Source organism: Lepidothrix coronata, unplaced genomic scaffold (genome assembly GCF_001604755.1).
Source record: "Lepidothrix coronata isolate B3197 unplaced genomic scaffold, Lepidothrix_coronata-1.0 Scaffold33, whole genome shotgun sequence".
In the NCBI taxonomy this organism is placed as follows: domain Eukaryota; kingdom Metazoa; phylum Chordata; class Aves; order Passeriformes; family Pipridae; genus Lepidothrix; species Lepidothrix coronata.
In genome coordinates this window covers 1076034-1090444 of record NW_016690213.1, presented here as the reverse complement: position 1 = coordinate 1090444, position 14411 = coordinate 1076034, and the positions used below count along the sequence as shown (strand labels likewise).

The 14411-nt window shown below is 43.2% G+C and overlaps 1 long non-coding RNA gene across 1 annotated transcript; it reads right to left on the bottom strand.

The window, feature by feature from the left end:
- Positions 1-3656: 3656 nt before the first annotated feature.
- LOC108495670 lies at positions 3657-6762 on the bottom strand. Its single transcript, XR_001874193.1, has 3 exons — positions 6651-6762; positions 4000-4113; positions 3657-3891 (listed from the first exon to the last, which is right to left on the bottom strand). It is a non-coding gene; the product is annotated as an uncharacterized LOC108495670 (long non-coding RNA).
- Positions 6763-14411: the final 7649 nt, after the last annotated feature.

Genomic DNA, 14411 nt, shown 5'->3' with positions numbered 1-14411 from the left:
GAGTTAGTAGGGGAAAAGCAATCACCGTAAGTATAAAAGAACAAAGTACATTGTGTAAGACATACAACTGACAGGAGAAACTAATATTCATTCAGTTGTTACCTACTTAGAAGAAAGAATAGGGTTTGGGAGGCCCATGCTACACCTTCGTATCAGACCCATGCCTTTATACTCTTATTTTTTTCCTCTGTGCAATGAGACAGTTGTCCATGCTTTCCAATTCACTCTGATTAAGAGAGGGTGTGAGTTTGAAGGCTGTTCCTGATTCTTCTCTTTGTGAATGCTCTTCTTCCACCTGTTCTGATTTCACCTAATCTGCTCCCGGAAAGAAGTCAGTTTTGACCAAGTATTAAGATTAACCAGAATAAGCCTATTTTTCATTAAGTTGTTCAGAAACAGCTATTCTGAAGTAACAGCTCTGCAGTAACTCCATCATGTAGGCGAGTCTTCAAGAAAATGATGTGAGGCTGCTGAGGGAGTGGTATAAGATAAAATCAAGGGTACTCTCAAGCATGAAGGCAGCGGGAAAAATTTTCTGCATGAAAATTAATTTCTTAATTTTCTTGTCTCAACATCCCCAGTCATATCAGGTAGAAAGTGTGACATGGAGAGGGGCTCTGGCGGTGGGTCACACAACTGGTGGTTTGGCTGTTGACGTGCTTCTGCCCATCCAAGGCTGGAGGGACTGCTGCTGCTGCACCTGCTTCCTGGTGGCAGAGCCCTCCTCACCTTTCTGTCCCTTGCTGATTTGTGCAAAACTGTGCTGCTCCACTTTCCCACTGCACACAGCCCATGGTATGGGGGGTATTTCCCGCAGTCACTGTATTCTCGGGCCCAGTGGTTCTCCCAGGCCGTGCCTGCATCCCTGCACCTCCACTGCTCTGAGCACAGCCCCGCATTGCCTGTGCAGCCTCCCACCATCTTATGTCTCCAGCGTGGCTCCCGTGGCCCCTCTCGGAGGGCCTGTGGGTCCCCTACTGTGCTCACACAGCTGAAATGCTCCAAAGAGCATGTTCTGGCTGTGCTTTTATCTGCTTGCTGTGCACCCAGCAGGGACACCACCTTGGGCCACCCCTGCCAAAGGGCGTGCGTGCAGCCTTCTTTTTCATTTTCTCCCTGGGAAGCAGAGAAGAGTGAGTTTTAAATATAATGCATAGTTCAATGCTGCTAAACAGAGCCTGTCTGATTGCAGATGCAGCTGGAGCTCCTGGCTTAGTCCTGGCACAAGCAAGCTAAGGACAAAAGGTCTTCGTTCCTCTTACGCAAAGAGACAATTTCTATGGCAGCTGAGGGCAGCATTAGTATTCATGCCTTGGCTGGGCTGGCAGCAAGGCGGCTAACTTGATATTAACTGTGGCACAATGACTGGGCTTTATGGGCTACTTCTTAATATATATCACAGGTAGCCAACCAAGTGTCTCTTTATCCTAATTTCCTTGGGATACCTGCTCTCCTACATGTTCCAACAACGGGCTGTGGGTTTTTCTTGTAATGGTGGTGGGTTTTCAAGAGCCACAGGCAGGTTCCCTGCTTGGCTCATTTGTTGTCATGTTGTAATTCTGTATTGGTTTATTTTCCAGCTGACAAAAGTTCCTCTTAAACTCAAGTCATCTGTGTTTACAAATACTTAATTGTGTAATATACTAAATCTTTTTCCCAGCATTTGAACGGGACCATAGATTAGCTGCTGAGACATTTCCACATTATATGCATTAGGAACGTGTTACCCTGAATGACTAATGGAAATTATTTCTGCTTCAGGAAGCAAAATGATGCTGAGTGAAAGAGTGAAGAGGGTTTATATGGAAACAAGAGTATATTCCCCTTTGCTCAGACTCGCTGAAATGCACCCTCCCCTTCCCCCTCATCATGTGTCTCGCCACAGCACAAGGGTGTGCCAGAACATGTTCCCACAACCTTTCAACCCATTCAGTGCAGCCTGCAACTTTCCTGGCTATTTTTGTGTACTCCACTCAATGATTAAGTGCTTGGGACTGTGATAATACATCCTTTCACCACCAGTGCCCAACAAAATGCACTCTCAGCTGCTCATAGACAGCTTTTCCAGTTCTTCTTCCTAAAAAAAATTGGATTATCTGTAGATCATCCTTCTGATCAAAAGGAATTAAACTTGAAGATATGTTCTTCTTGGTAAGGACTTCAGCTCTTAGTAATTAGGTATTCTTCATGTCGACAGTAGGGTTTCTACATCTAACTGAAGCCCCTTGCAGAATGCCTTTGCGTGTTATAAACAAAGTGGCTCATCTGTAGCCAAAGATTAACCACCTCTGGGTCAAAACAGGGCATCTATTTAATTATATAAAGCTGTAGCACACAATGGTTTCTTTAACACCTCTGGTTCTATAGTAGTATTTTCGCTTTGCTTCAACTTCTCAGTCTCTTTACCAAATATGCTATAACCCTGCTGATGATTTATCCTTGGTGGAAAGGCCTCTTTCCCCTCTCACATCTGACAGTTTTTCCATTGCTCAGCCACACTCGAGTGTTGCGACCTCCACTCCCTTAGCAAGATTAATTCAATCTCATATTGACCAGGCGAAAGAGCTGCCGTCAAATCACTGTGGTTCATCAAACTTGTCAACACCAGAACAGAGTCTCCTGTTCTGGGTTGGGTGTCACAATGAAACAACCCCAATAAAGCATCACAATTGCTCCTGCAATATCAACTGACAGGGAGCAAGGCATACCATCTCCATCACGGCTGACGGACAGCTCACTGACAGCTCACAACCCAAATCACCTCTGCTTCACATTATACCCTGCTGAAAAATAAAACAACGAAATGGTAGCATTACCATTAAACAAAGTAGGGGAGCATCAACCACTGCAATGCAGACAAGATGTGACAGAATCAGAAATCGGAGCTTTTGCTTCCCACCTTCCCACTCATCTTCAGGAGTGCCTGAATCCTGTAGGAGCCTTCATTCCCTGAGCTTCCAGGCAGGCTCCGCAGCAATGTTTGAAAGCAGGAGTTTGTCTTCCAAGGACCCTTGGCACCAGTGAACATTTCAGCATTAAGGCCTGACTCACTAAACAGAAGTGGGGTTAATTGCAGGGAGCCAAAATGAGAATCTTGCCCTACACATCCCTGCAGAGATGAGTGATTTTTCATGCCAAGGTGACCTGCTAGAAACAGGGTCAGGTAGAATAGGAAAGCACTCCCCTGATGGGTTACCTCTGGTTCTGCAGGACATATCCACTGAATCCCACAGAGCAGCCAGAGGAAGGTCTATATCCAGAAGCAGGAAATGAGGCTGTTTTGGGACCTGCCAGCCACAGCCAATATGAGTTGCACAGGCAACGGGCTAGACTCCCAGAGATATAAATCAGCCAGGCTCAACCGACACCACAGCTTTGCTCGTTTACACTAACGGAAGGTGTTGCTCACTGTTATTTCAGGTGTTAGATTCTAATTTATACTCCCTCTCTATCCCACTAGGATAAAGCAAATCACATTCATTGGCATGCTCTTGGCTGAAGAGGGTATTGCATTATGCCTCTGGTTTGATTTTAAAAAGTAAAACCTTAACTTAGTCCTTCCAAATTACCGTAGGAAAACGCACACCAAAACCATGCCGTAAAAATATTTGGAATGTTAAAAATAGACTGGCATTTGAATAGCTGTTGAAAGGGAAAGCATGCCCAACTAAACCTGGCATGACCAAAGCTGTTTATTTTCCATACACTTCCAAACAGGTTCAGCACACAGAGAGATCATTTCCTCATAGGGTCTCTGTATCCCAGGTACCACTGATGGCAGTTCCTAGTGTAACTGTAGCTGGTTTTCCACTGCCGTCACCTGCCTTCCTGGCCTGGCATTCAGTCTGGGCATTGTCGTCATCAAACTGGAAACTTTTTCACTGAAGGAAACTGTGAAGGTTGAATTAATGAGACCAAAAATCTTACCTAGGAAAATACTAGCATCTTCAAATTTTAGCCTCTGAAATTCTTCTATGTTATTTTAAAGGCAGAACTTACCGATTTGTCGAATCATCAGACAGATCATTGCATGAACACATTTGCTGCTTTCTCAGTGCCCTGTGTTGATGCACTTGCACATTGCTCATTTTCCACCACCAAAGTCATGCTGTGCTATATCAAACATTCATGTGTAAGTCTGCAGCATCCTTTCATGGCAAAATAATGATACCTTAGAAGCATATTTTTCTAGCTCAATTCTAAGTGCCAATGTATTTTTTATACATCTACAATCAATATTCATCTTTAAATATGATAGACCTACAGCACTTCTTATGAAAGCATTTTGAAGAGCCAGAGCACAGTGTAAGTGGAAGGGCCATATTATGGAGAGGGGAATTGATACCAAGAGGGGTGATGAACTTAATGTTATGTGAAGCCAATGGACAGGCAGAAAAGCAGTAGATAAATAACCACATATTATTTTTGTTCAATTTAAGCCTCAAACCATCATTAGCAAGAAAGTGCTGCTAGTAGAATTCTGGACATCCTCTCTGATATTTTACATGACCATATTTATGTGTGTTTCTAAACAAGATCTCTGCAGCAGACTGCAACAGTCAGCTTCACACTTTTTCAAGGCAAAAAGCTTCACCTTTGCTCTTTCTTGCCAGTATGCCTCACTTAAATTGAGCCTGGGTTTTTGATGACTGCCTGAGGTGGTTTCTCTGTGTGCTAGAAGAATCATTTCAAAAGGCTTACTTGTTCTAAAGTGCACCAGAGGAATGTGGGGAAGTGCACTGGCAAGGGAAAAGATCATCAGTGCAAACAAAAAGAGCAGTTTAATCTTGCTCAGCTGTATCTCAGCTGCAATTCTACTTTCTCTGGGCAGCTTTGACACAACCACGATGCAAGCAGATGGCTAGGAAGTGCAACCTTGCAGTAGCACCCAGCCCCACCTTGAAACAAGACCAAAACACCCACAGAAAAAGGAAAGGCTTGCTCACCAAGCCATAATGCAAAACAAAATTTTCCTCTACCGTGGCTGCAATTTTTTGGTAGTCTCTTACATTTCTGTGTCTATCGTGTGTAGCAGGAAGCTATCATCTGCATTCAGCCTTATCACAGGTAGTGATTTTGCTTGGTAAGCCTGTGGATGAGTCATTAGATCCACCAGCACAACACCGTGTGCTGCTTCATGCCAGGCACACCCTGAGGAGCCAAGGCAGCAGGGTGGCCATACACCTGTGGATGCCCGCAGGAAAAGAGGCTGGAGTTGAACCCTGTCCTGGCCAGCAGCAAGTTGTTTGACATTTTTGTCTTTGTTTTTCCTCCTTTGTAAAGTTATTCCTCTCTATTTCATCTATTGCTAGTGGCATCTCCCACGTGCAGAATGCTTTAAAATCATTGCATAAAAGGACATCTGTGGAGATGCACTTTCCTCTTCAGGGTAACTGGCGGAATGAGAAGAAAACATACTGCCCCCCAAATCTGAAAAGTTAATTAATTAGAGGCTTTCTGGCTCAGAGCTGGGGAAGCCAAAAAAGTGTTTAGTGGAGAACTCTCCTTTGTTCTGGCATCTCACTGTGGGTAAGGGGGGGAGCCTAGGGAAAGATCACTAATTTGCTTCACAGGATGACTTCTTTATGGTGGATGTTTTATTATACTGGCTAAGGCTTGCTGAAGCTCTCTAGAAAAAGTCATATCTCCCAAATAAACAAGTACCTAATCACTAAAAAAACCTCTCATTCCTTGCATGTTCTTGCAGTGCTGCCACAAGCCACACAGAAAAGCAGGCTTGGGCCAGGGAATCCCTCTCCACAATCCCCATCCACAGCAAGTTGTGTCCTGGTGTTCCCAGGAGACCATCTGACTCTAGCAGGGCCCTTGAGAGCTGCCAAGCAGCAGTGTCAGCACTGCTCTGCCTGCATGTTGGGCTTTGCTTTTAGTCTCACTGCTGATACCAGAACCTACACTTGGACCAAAGCAGGTTTCCTTCCTCCATTGCGATGACTTGGAAAAACATGGACTTATTTCAGATAAAGCCCAAAGAGGTGAATGATTTGAGGTGCATCACATCTGATCAACAAAAATCCTTAAGTAAGAATAATCCTTCCCTTTGAACTACTTTGAAATAACCTTTAGCACAGATGTCTCTTCAGGCTCAGGACAGATGAATGCAAAGCAGACAGGTCCCAAGAGTGCTTTCCCCTGCTCTCTTATACTTCTTCTGTATCTTTTTGCCATAATGTATTTGCATTTTAAAGTAACAAATGGAGAAAAATTACACCTTGTGGGAAGTTTAGCTCTGCTCACGTGATCTGCTTTCTTTTTTTAGCGTGATGCTTCCTGTATGCTCAGGGAGGTCAGTCACTGTTTCTGGTAAAGTACATTCCCAGAAGAGAGGGGCAAGAGAGGAGAGAAGGGAGTGCAGGGCAGGCAGTTTCTGTGTGAGTAGCTAAGTAGCCCCCAACAGCACAGGGGACTCAAAGGGAAGAACTTTTTTTCATGCAGAAATCTCCCTTCCTTCAGGCCTTCTGAGAAGCTGGCAGAGTGAGCACAGCATCTCTCATTGCAAACTGGTGCCTCAGAGATGCAGCTGCTGATTTGAAGTGTGAGGGTGAAATGAAAGTTACAATCACCTCGCCCTACTGCCTTCAAGGGCAACAGCACCGCTGTGGAGGGAGATGCTTTGGGCCCATTCTCCTCACCCTTTTCTGGAGGCAAAGCTCCTGGTAGTGCCTTCCAGCACCCAAAGGCACCCAGGGGAGGGGGAAGAGAAACCCTGGGGAGCAGCAAAGCCCAGCGTCCTGTGCATCTCTGTGCCCAATGTGCCATTTGGGCTCAGCAGCCTTTTGTGACAACATCCCCAGATTCAGGTGGGAGACCACAGGACATCCCTCCTCCCTCCCTCTGCTGCCACCACCACCATGCGTCATTTGGCTCCTCCGTGTCCAGGACCTGGCTGAGGAGACCTCCTGCCCATGGTGCTGGCAGAGGCCATGGTCATTCTTTCCATGTGATAAATATGGTAACAGAGTTTGCACAAGGTCAGAGCTGGGAATAAATTCCATTGCTCAAATAGGAGAGAGCTAAGTTTCATTCACTTGCCACTGTTCCAGCTCTGTGTCAACGCTGTTTGTTAAGGGTGACCTATTACAGATGACCTAGAGGCTGCCCTGGAAACCAAATTCATTTATTATCTCTCCTCCGAGCTTGTGAAAGCACCTCGGTACAGCCAGTGACTGAGCATGCTGGACATGTTTACTCCCAGCCGAGCTGGTGCTGCTTGCACAGGCTGCGTGCGTTTGGGCAGGCACAGCACACTTGGGAGCTGTAGGATCACTGTGCTATGGACCCAACCCAGGTGGCAGGGCACTCGACTTGGCTGCCTTTACTGCATGCAGAGGTCAACCGCTTGCTGCCGGCACTTCTTTCCCAGGCCAAGAGCAGCCGCAAGCCCAGCATCTTCACACGGCAGTTGTGCAGCCCCTGCCCTGTTCCCAAAAGGCTCATCTTTGGCTCAAGTGGGGAAATCCCTTTTGTGCATCTGGATGTTGCGAATAGGTCCAGTCACTTGCCAAAAACTGGCAGTTGTGCTAATGGATGCACAGAAATAGAGTTATGCATTAAAGGCAGTTTAAAAAAAAAATAAATCTGGCATTTCAACACCCTGCTCTTGTGACTTATAAAGGGGAGAAAAAGGATATAAAATATTCAATACATAGTGTATACTAAATATTGCAGTTGCATGTTGAAGACCATTAATCTCTCTCTGCTACCCATTTTTCTCAGATCACATGGAAAAGACTTATTTTGGAATACCTGAAATATGCAAGTGTTGTCCACGTTAATAAATTATGGGCAAATCAACTGTCCATATGCATAAAAACTGCTTGGTAAACATGAGCGAGGAAAAAATTCTCATCTGAACATAGCTGATAGCCTTTACACTGTTCTGAGTAGGAGGTTACCCAACAAATGCATATTTTATTTGAATGATGAATCTGCCTCACATCTGTGCACCAGTGTTTGAGATCTGCTCAGATTCACGCTGCAGTTGAAGTTAAATTAGTATTTCTACACTGGTTCTCTGGTTGAACAGCCAAGAGTGTCATTTCAGGTAATGATGTTTCGACTAGGGGGAATACAACCATGGAATAATAAAACAGCATTCTGAGCTATCAGACAATAGATCATATTGGACAATGTGAATTCAAAATCTTAAAGCTGTATCAAGTGAAGGTGCTTCATCCTCGTGCTGGTTCAGATACTCAAGAAAATCATCTGGTTTGCTATCAAGAACATGGATGGAGTGAAACTTAGGTCACTGCTTCCTAAACCATTCCCGTTCGTTATTTTAATTTTGAAAATTCAGAGAATAATGTCCTTTCTGTGGTTTGATATATGGATGGAGAGGGAAAACGTGTTTTCAGGATGGAAGGTTGTGTAATTTACATGAGGAAACTCTAACACCGAAAACCTACCTCTGAAATCTGAGAGCTCACCATCGTACAAACATAGAGCTACTGTGGCCTCAGTGTGCAGAAGTAAGTTTTAAGACTCTTCACAAAAGCAAATTACAATCATTTCCAAGTCTCCTCTTATGCATTATTAACTTTTTAGTTGTCATCCATGTGTGTTCCATAACCAAGGATAATTCCTGCCTTAAGGAATTATCAAATCTATTTAAAGACTGATGAAAGTATAATATATTGCAGGTAAGCCGCTTCCATACTTTAAAAGTATCCAATTAAACTTGCAAATATACCTGTGGAATCAGCTGGTACCCTGTATTTAAACAGATAGGACTTCTCTAATTAAATTAGGTGAGAATATGTATGCCCAGTACACATCAGTGATGCTTGCTGACAGGTTTGCATTATGTTCCTTCAATATTTCTCTAGAGGCCTGCAGGCCAATTTGAAATCTGTGCTCTGTTTATTTTCATTTTAGCCTCCCTCAGTGACCACATCATTTGTTCACTGACAGCACACTTGAAAGCCTCTACAGCTCTATTTGTTTTTACGTAGGGGCTATTCAAGATCTTTTCCCATGCCAAGGTGAGAAGCATCACAGCAGATCTGTAAAGCAGGCTAGCAGGGCTCACCTCTGATGAAAGTGGTAAGAGGGGAGATTCTAAGGCTAGCTTGGGAGAGCATAAACAAAGTTATCTTCATGAGGAGTAAACAGATCCATCGCTTGGCATGGAAGAAGGGTGGGAATTACAGCTGAACTAGAATTACCTTTCTCTGTTTGCATTGTAACAGGTTTAATGTGTTTGTTGAATTCATTTGAAGAGACATTCAGATGTTTACAAAGATCTTCCTTCTGTTTTCTGTCCTAAATATTCCTTTGGAATATTGAGCCTTGAGCCAAATGCTTAAGTCTTTAATAAGAACTTTGCCTGAGTAATAAAATTAATAATGACTTCAGGTTTTGGCCAAAGATAAAAACAAATCTCCCTGTGACAGAGAAAAATAATCCATTGATATGAAGTATCTAAATGGTCACTGACACAATAAATCATTTCATAAATCCCTGACCATTGATCTTTCAAATGCTTTGTAGTTTGAAATAGACACACTGCATGCTTTAGAAAGTCCTTAATTATGCACTTTTTTCAGTACAAGTATTCAAACCTCTCACATGACTAATACTTTTGTTTAAGACAAAACCTTGAGAAGGGGGTAGGATTAGTTGACATAAGGCATAATGGCTGTCTTCTGGACAGATGTGCTGAAAATGCAAAGGGCACTTCTGACACATCTGTCCAGAGGCAGCAGCAGTCCGGCTCTCCTCTCTGGTTAATAGCATCAAAATATTAAATCAATAAATCATCCTCTCCCTCATGACGTAACACCTGATATTGCTACGTTTATATAAAGCTAAATCAATGCTGCTGACTCAAACAACTCCCAGTTTGGTGTAGCAAAAGGATATGCTTGCATTTACCAGGACCTGGTCCGTGCATGTTATTGAAAGTTAAATACCAGTAAGACAGGGTACTACATTGCAACCTCTGTCAATGACTGCCCTGAGTGAATTCTCTTGTCTACTGTTATATTTCAGAAACCTCTTCAGTGGAGAGTTTTTTCTACTCTTGGATATTGTATACCTACACAAATACAAGTGACTCAGCAGAGAAGATTCCAGCAGAAAAAAAATCCCAGATAATCTGCTGGATTTGTTTACTTTATTGTAGGTGATACCCCTTTCCCAAGTTGCTTTACCATCTCTGCTGTGCCAGCATTGTTTACCCCTGGGTGGGCGAGATAGAACAAGTACTTAAAGGTTTCCTAAAGGATATGGACTGAGATGCATCCTCAAAATGGAGGATGAGTCCACAAATCTCCTGGAAAGCTTTGTGTTTGTCATCTAGCCAAGAGTGTGTGTGCTTTCTCAGAAACATCTATGAACTGACGTCAGATATATACAGGACAACACACTGGGACTGGTCAAGTTAAGCAATATACTTCCCTCACTCGGGTATTCAGACAGGTCTTGTTAAGGAAAAAAATAAAACATTTCAAGTCTAAAAATTTACTAATTTTTCTACATTATTGAAAGAAAAGACATATTAGAGCATATTTCCCTAAGCTAGGTTTGGGTCAATAAACTTGATATATTCTTAAGGATGAGTTTTTAAAGGCCACTACCTTCTGTCTGTAAATTAGCCCATTATCTCAGTGCAAGGTCTAGAATTTTAGTAACAAGGCACTTTTCTGATCAGGACAACAAACCTGATTTTTAAACAAAACTGAAAGAATCTATTTCTCAAATGTGCTGGAGGGAAAAAAAGGTGGATAGCTGTATTCCTGTAAAATCGTGCCCTCCCTCCTCCTATTTTGTAGAGGAACAAAGCTCTTATCTTGAATGTTTAAATTCCACAAACCCAACAACAATGGAGTGCTCAGCCCTGTGACATCTAAATTTCCTGTGTGGCTCAAACCCCTCATTAGTGAGATACCCTTTATCATGGGCCAGCCACTTTTGAAGTTGCAAGAAATCCCTGTAAGATGATGGGACACTTTTTTACATCACTACTGGAATCTGCTGTTCTAACCTGCAACCCAAGGCAAGCTGTGAGAGGTACGTATGGGACTGGCTATACCTCCCCTTGTGAGGTGCAGTACTTTGCATCACCTTCTGCAGCTCCGCAGTGTCCATGCAACTGTGAGGGTCCCTCCAGCAAACTTAAGCCTAATTCTATTACATCAGGCAAAAAGCTTATAAAGCCTTAAAGGAGGGATCAAAAAAAAGCATGCACTATTTTTTCTCCTGTGCTGGTGACCACAACCTTACACAAGAGTGTAAGGAAGGAAGTGAAGAAAGTGGGTTGTGCTGCCTCACGCCAGCAACTTTCTGCAGCTCCTCAGGCCACAGAGAAGGGGATCTCAAATGTGCTACGATAGGTAAACACAGCTCTGGGTGTAGCAAGGATATTGCGGGCAATATTAATCATATCCCAGGGTATCACTTTGCCTTTCTAGTTCAGACCCTATATGCAAACATCAGACACACCAACAGATAAATACATTACGTATCAGTGCTATGACTGCTTTCAAATGGGATGAAGCAGGATAGGACTTTGCCGAGTAACTGCCCAGAGTTATGTTTGTTTTCTGAGCCAGATTTAGCTGCGCACAACTCTCACTGATATAAGACTTACCTACTGTATGCCAGAGTTTAATTAATTGCTTGTCCTTCTCAGCTACATAGTTTGCAGTTCTGTTTCTCCTGACCTAAGACACATTTATTGTCAGAGGGGAGCTCATGCACAGATGGTATTTTCTTCAGCAGTGCGTATGTTCTTTGAAGGGAAAGTAGTTTGTTGATTTTTTACAAAAACAATTCTAGTGATAACTGTTTTTCCATGGTAATGGAGTATGTCTCTCTGCAGCCTTTCCACACACTTTTATGGCTCTGAGACAGGTGTCGCTTCATCAGACCCTGCACAGCTAAACACCTCTTGTGGGCAAGTGCCTCCCTTTCCACAAAGAGATTTAATTTCGTCCTAAAAACTAACCAGCTGCTGGCCTACAATTAAACATCCAAACCTTCATCTTCAAAAGTTTTCACCTTCGGCTGCAAACCCCATTTTTCTCACTGTCAGCAGCACTAATCCCAGGATGACACCGGCGAACTTCCTGGTGGTCCTGATGGGGAATAAAGAAATGAAGTGAAATTTGTGAGGGTCCCCCCAGCACTGGGTGCATTTTGGTTTTTCCCATTTTAAGTTCAAAGCCTTCTACATGGCAGCTGAATAGGAGACTTTCCAAAATCTACAGGAGGCTGGGAAGGAATCCAGCATCACAAAGAGTATCCTGACGGAAACAGAAGAACTGGCAAATAACCATATGTGAAACGTACCCCTTTTTGTCACAACCAGAGGCACTGTTTTCCCAACAAACACCCTATCCATCTGGAAAAGAACAGTTGCTACCTGTCTCTGTGGCTATGATCCTTGCTGCCCAGCCAAAGAGAGCTCTAAGTACGCAATCTCTCCTCCCTATACATTGCCCTCTTCTCACCTCTTGTTACGTTTTTGGCATTGCTGCCGTTTCGTAACAGATGATATTCTTCTGAGACCCTAGACCTACAAAATTATAGTAGTGTCATGCAAATGGATTCATTTGCAGAATAAAGACTCATCACAAGCACAGTTTCATAGGACTGGGCCTTATATTTCTCGTTGAAGTCCTTGCAGCAGTTTCTCTCCTGCCAAATCCCTTTCCGTCTAGATCTTACTTTTACATTGAGACTCCATTTCCTGTGGCTTTGGTTTGGCTGCAATTTGTGCTCTCTTTTCCTGCTAAATCCCTCAGCTTTCTTTTGCTGTGTTTTTGGGGTTTGTTGTTTGTTTTTTGGTTTTTTTTGCTTCTTGAGCTGGTAATCAGACTTCTTCTGCACAGCACTGAAAAGACAACACTGCAGGTCTGTCTCAGAGCATTAGTTTGCAAGCATGGGAAGAGGCAAAGAAAAACCCTCTGTGTCTAAATCCTACCATTTAAACTATTACAATGGACGGTGTTTGCAGAAAGTCTTTTCAATATGTTTTCTTTTAGAATACCTCAAATGTCATGCACACTGCAGGCACAGACTTTGTAGGTCGGCATCTCCTCTATTTTCTTCATAAGCAGTGAGCACAACTATTTCCTGATATGTCCTTGCCTTTCTCCAGAGGCTGCAATAATACCAGCAGTAATTCAGAGAAGAGAGTGAGAGGCTCCTGTTTTGTGTATATCAGTGAAAAGCCCAAGGACAGAGCCAGCCAGTGTTTCTGGCAGCACAGCACATGATAATTAGACAGCCCTGGTTACATATCCGTCGGTGCAGGAATGGCATACTTTCCTGGTGAGTTGGCAGGGGCAGGTAATAAAGCTTGCATGCTTACACGTCCATTATGAACAGACTTATTAAGAGCCTCTCCTCCCAAAGGAATGCTGTAGTATACATGGAAATGAGTCTGTGGTCACCCAGTACTTCACAGGTATCCAGCTGTGCACTCAGCAGACACGGAGCATGCAAAGCCGTGCCATGTCTCCCAGGCAGAATCCAAATATTCTCGCTTAGAGAAGCAGGATCCTTTTAGTTGGAGCAAATACAAGGTCCATTTGTTTCAGCACTGTTTGGAGCACAGAAAAAAAAATTTCTCATTCTCTTCAAAGAAAGATGTCTGCACACATACATGCAGGCCCCCAAGAATATTTTTTTCTCCATCTAAAATCCTCCAGATTACTCACAAGTTTCTTAGCCAATATCTCATTGATTACTGTTGCTATAACTCCTAAACAGATAAAATATGTCAAGTGTTTCAGAGAAATGTCCTCTCTCTGTACTGACGTGCGTAGAAATGCCTCTCATACTTTCTGAATCTAGCTTATCTTTCCCAAGGGCTGAGGCATGACAATCCTTCACTATTCTTTTCCCTGGTATTTAGAACGGTGCTTCTGCCCTTCTCAAAGGATGAGGGAGGTCAGGATCCTCCCCCATACATTTTGTTGAAGTATTTGAGACAGGTTATTACCGTTGATGTTATTAATTGGTTTAGAACATATTTTTACTTATTTATGGACTTTATTGTGAATACTACTCCTTCCTTTTAACTACTACCTACTCCCTTCAGGCATACTTCGTTTGAAGCAGCAGGTACAGTGTAAATGCTTCAAAACTCAGGAGCTGCTAGGGTTTAGGATGCATGTGATGATGATTAGTATTTCCTTCAGGAACTTCATGTTTCTGAGATATTCTTAACATTGAACTCTTCCATCTCTCAGACACTCAAAACTCCCAGGGGATCTAGGGAAGTTACAGTCCAGCCAAGTCCACTTATTCCCACAGTTTGCTTTCCACACTTCATTAGAAAAGTGATTCAGGATTTCTCTTCAAAGCTTCAGCAGCCCTGCACATTAAAAAAGAAACCTTTCAGAAGCAAATCCACATATGCCATTAAGTACATACAGTACTCT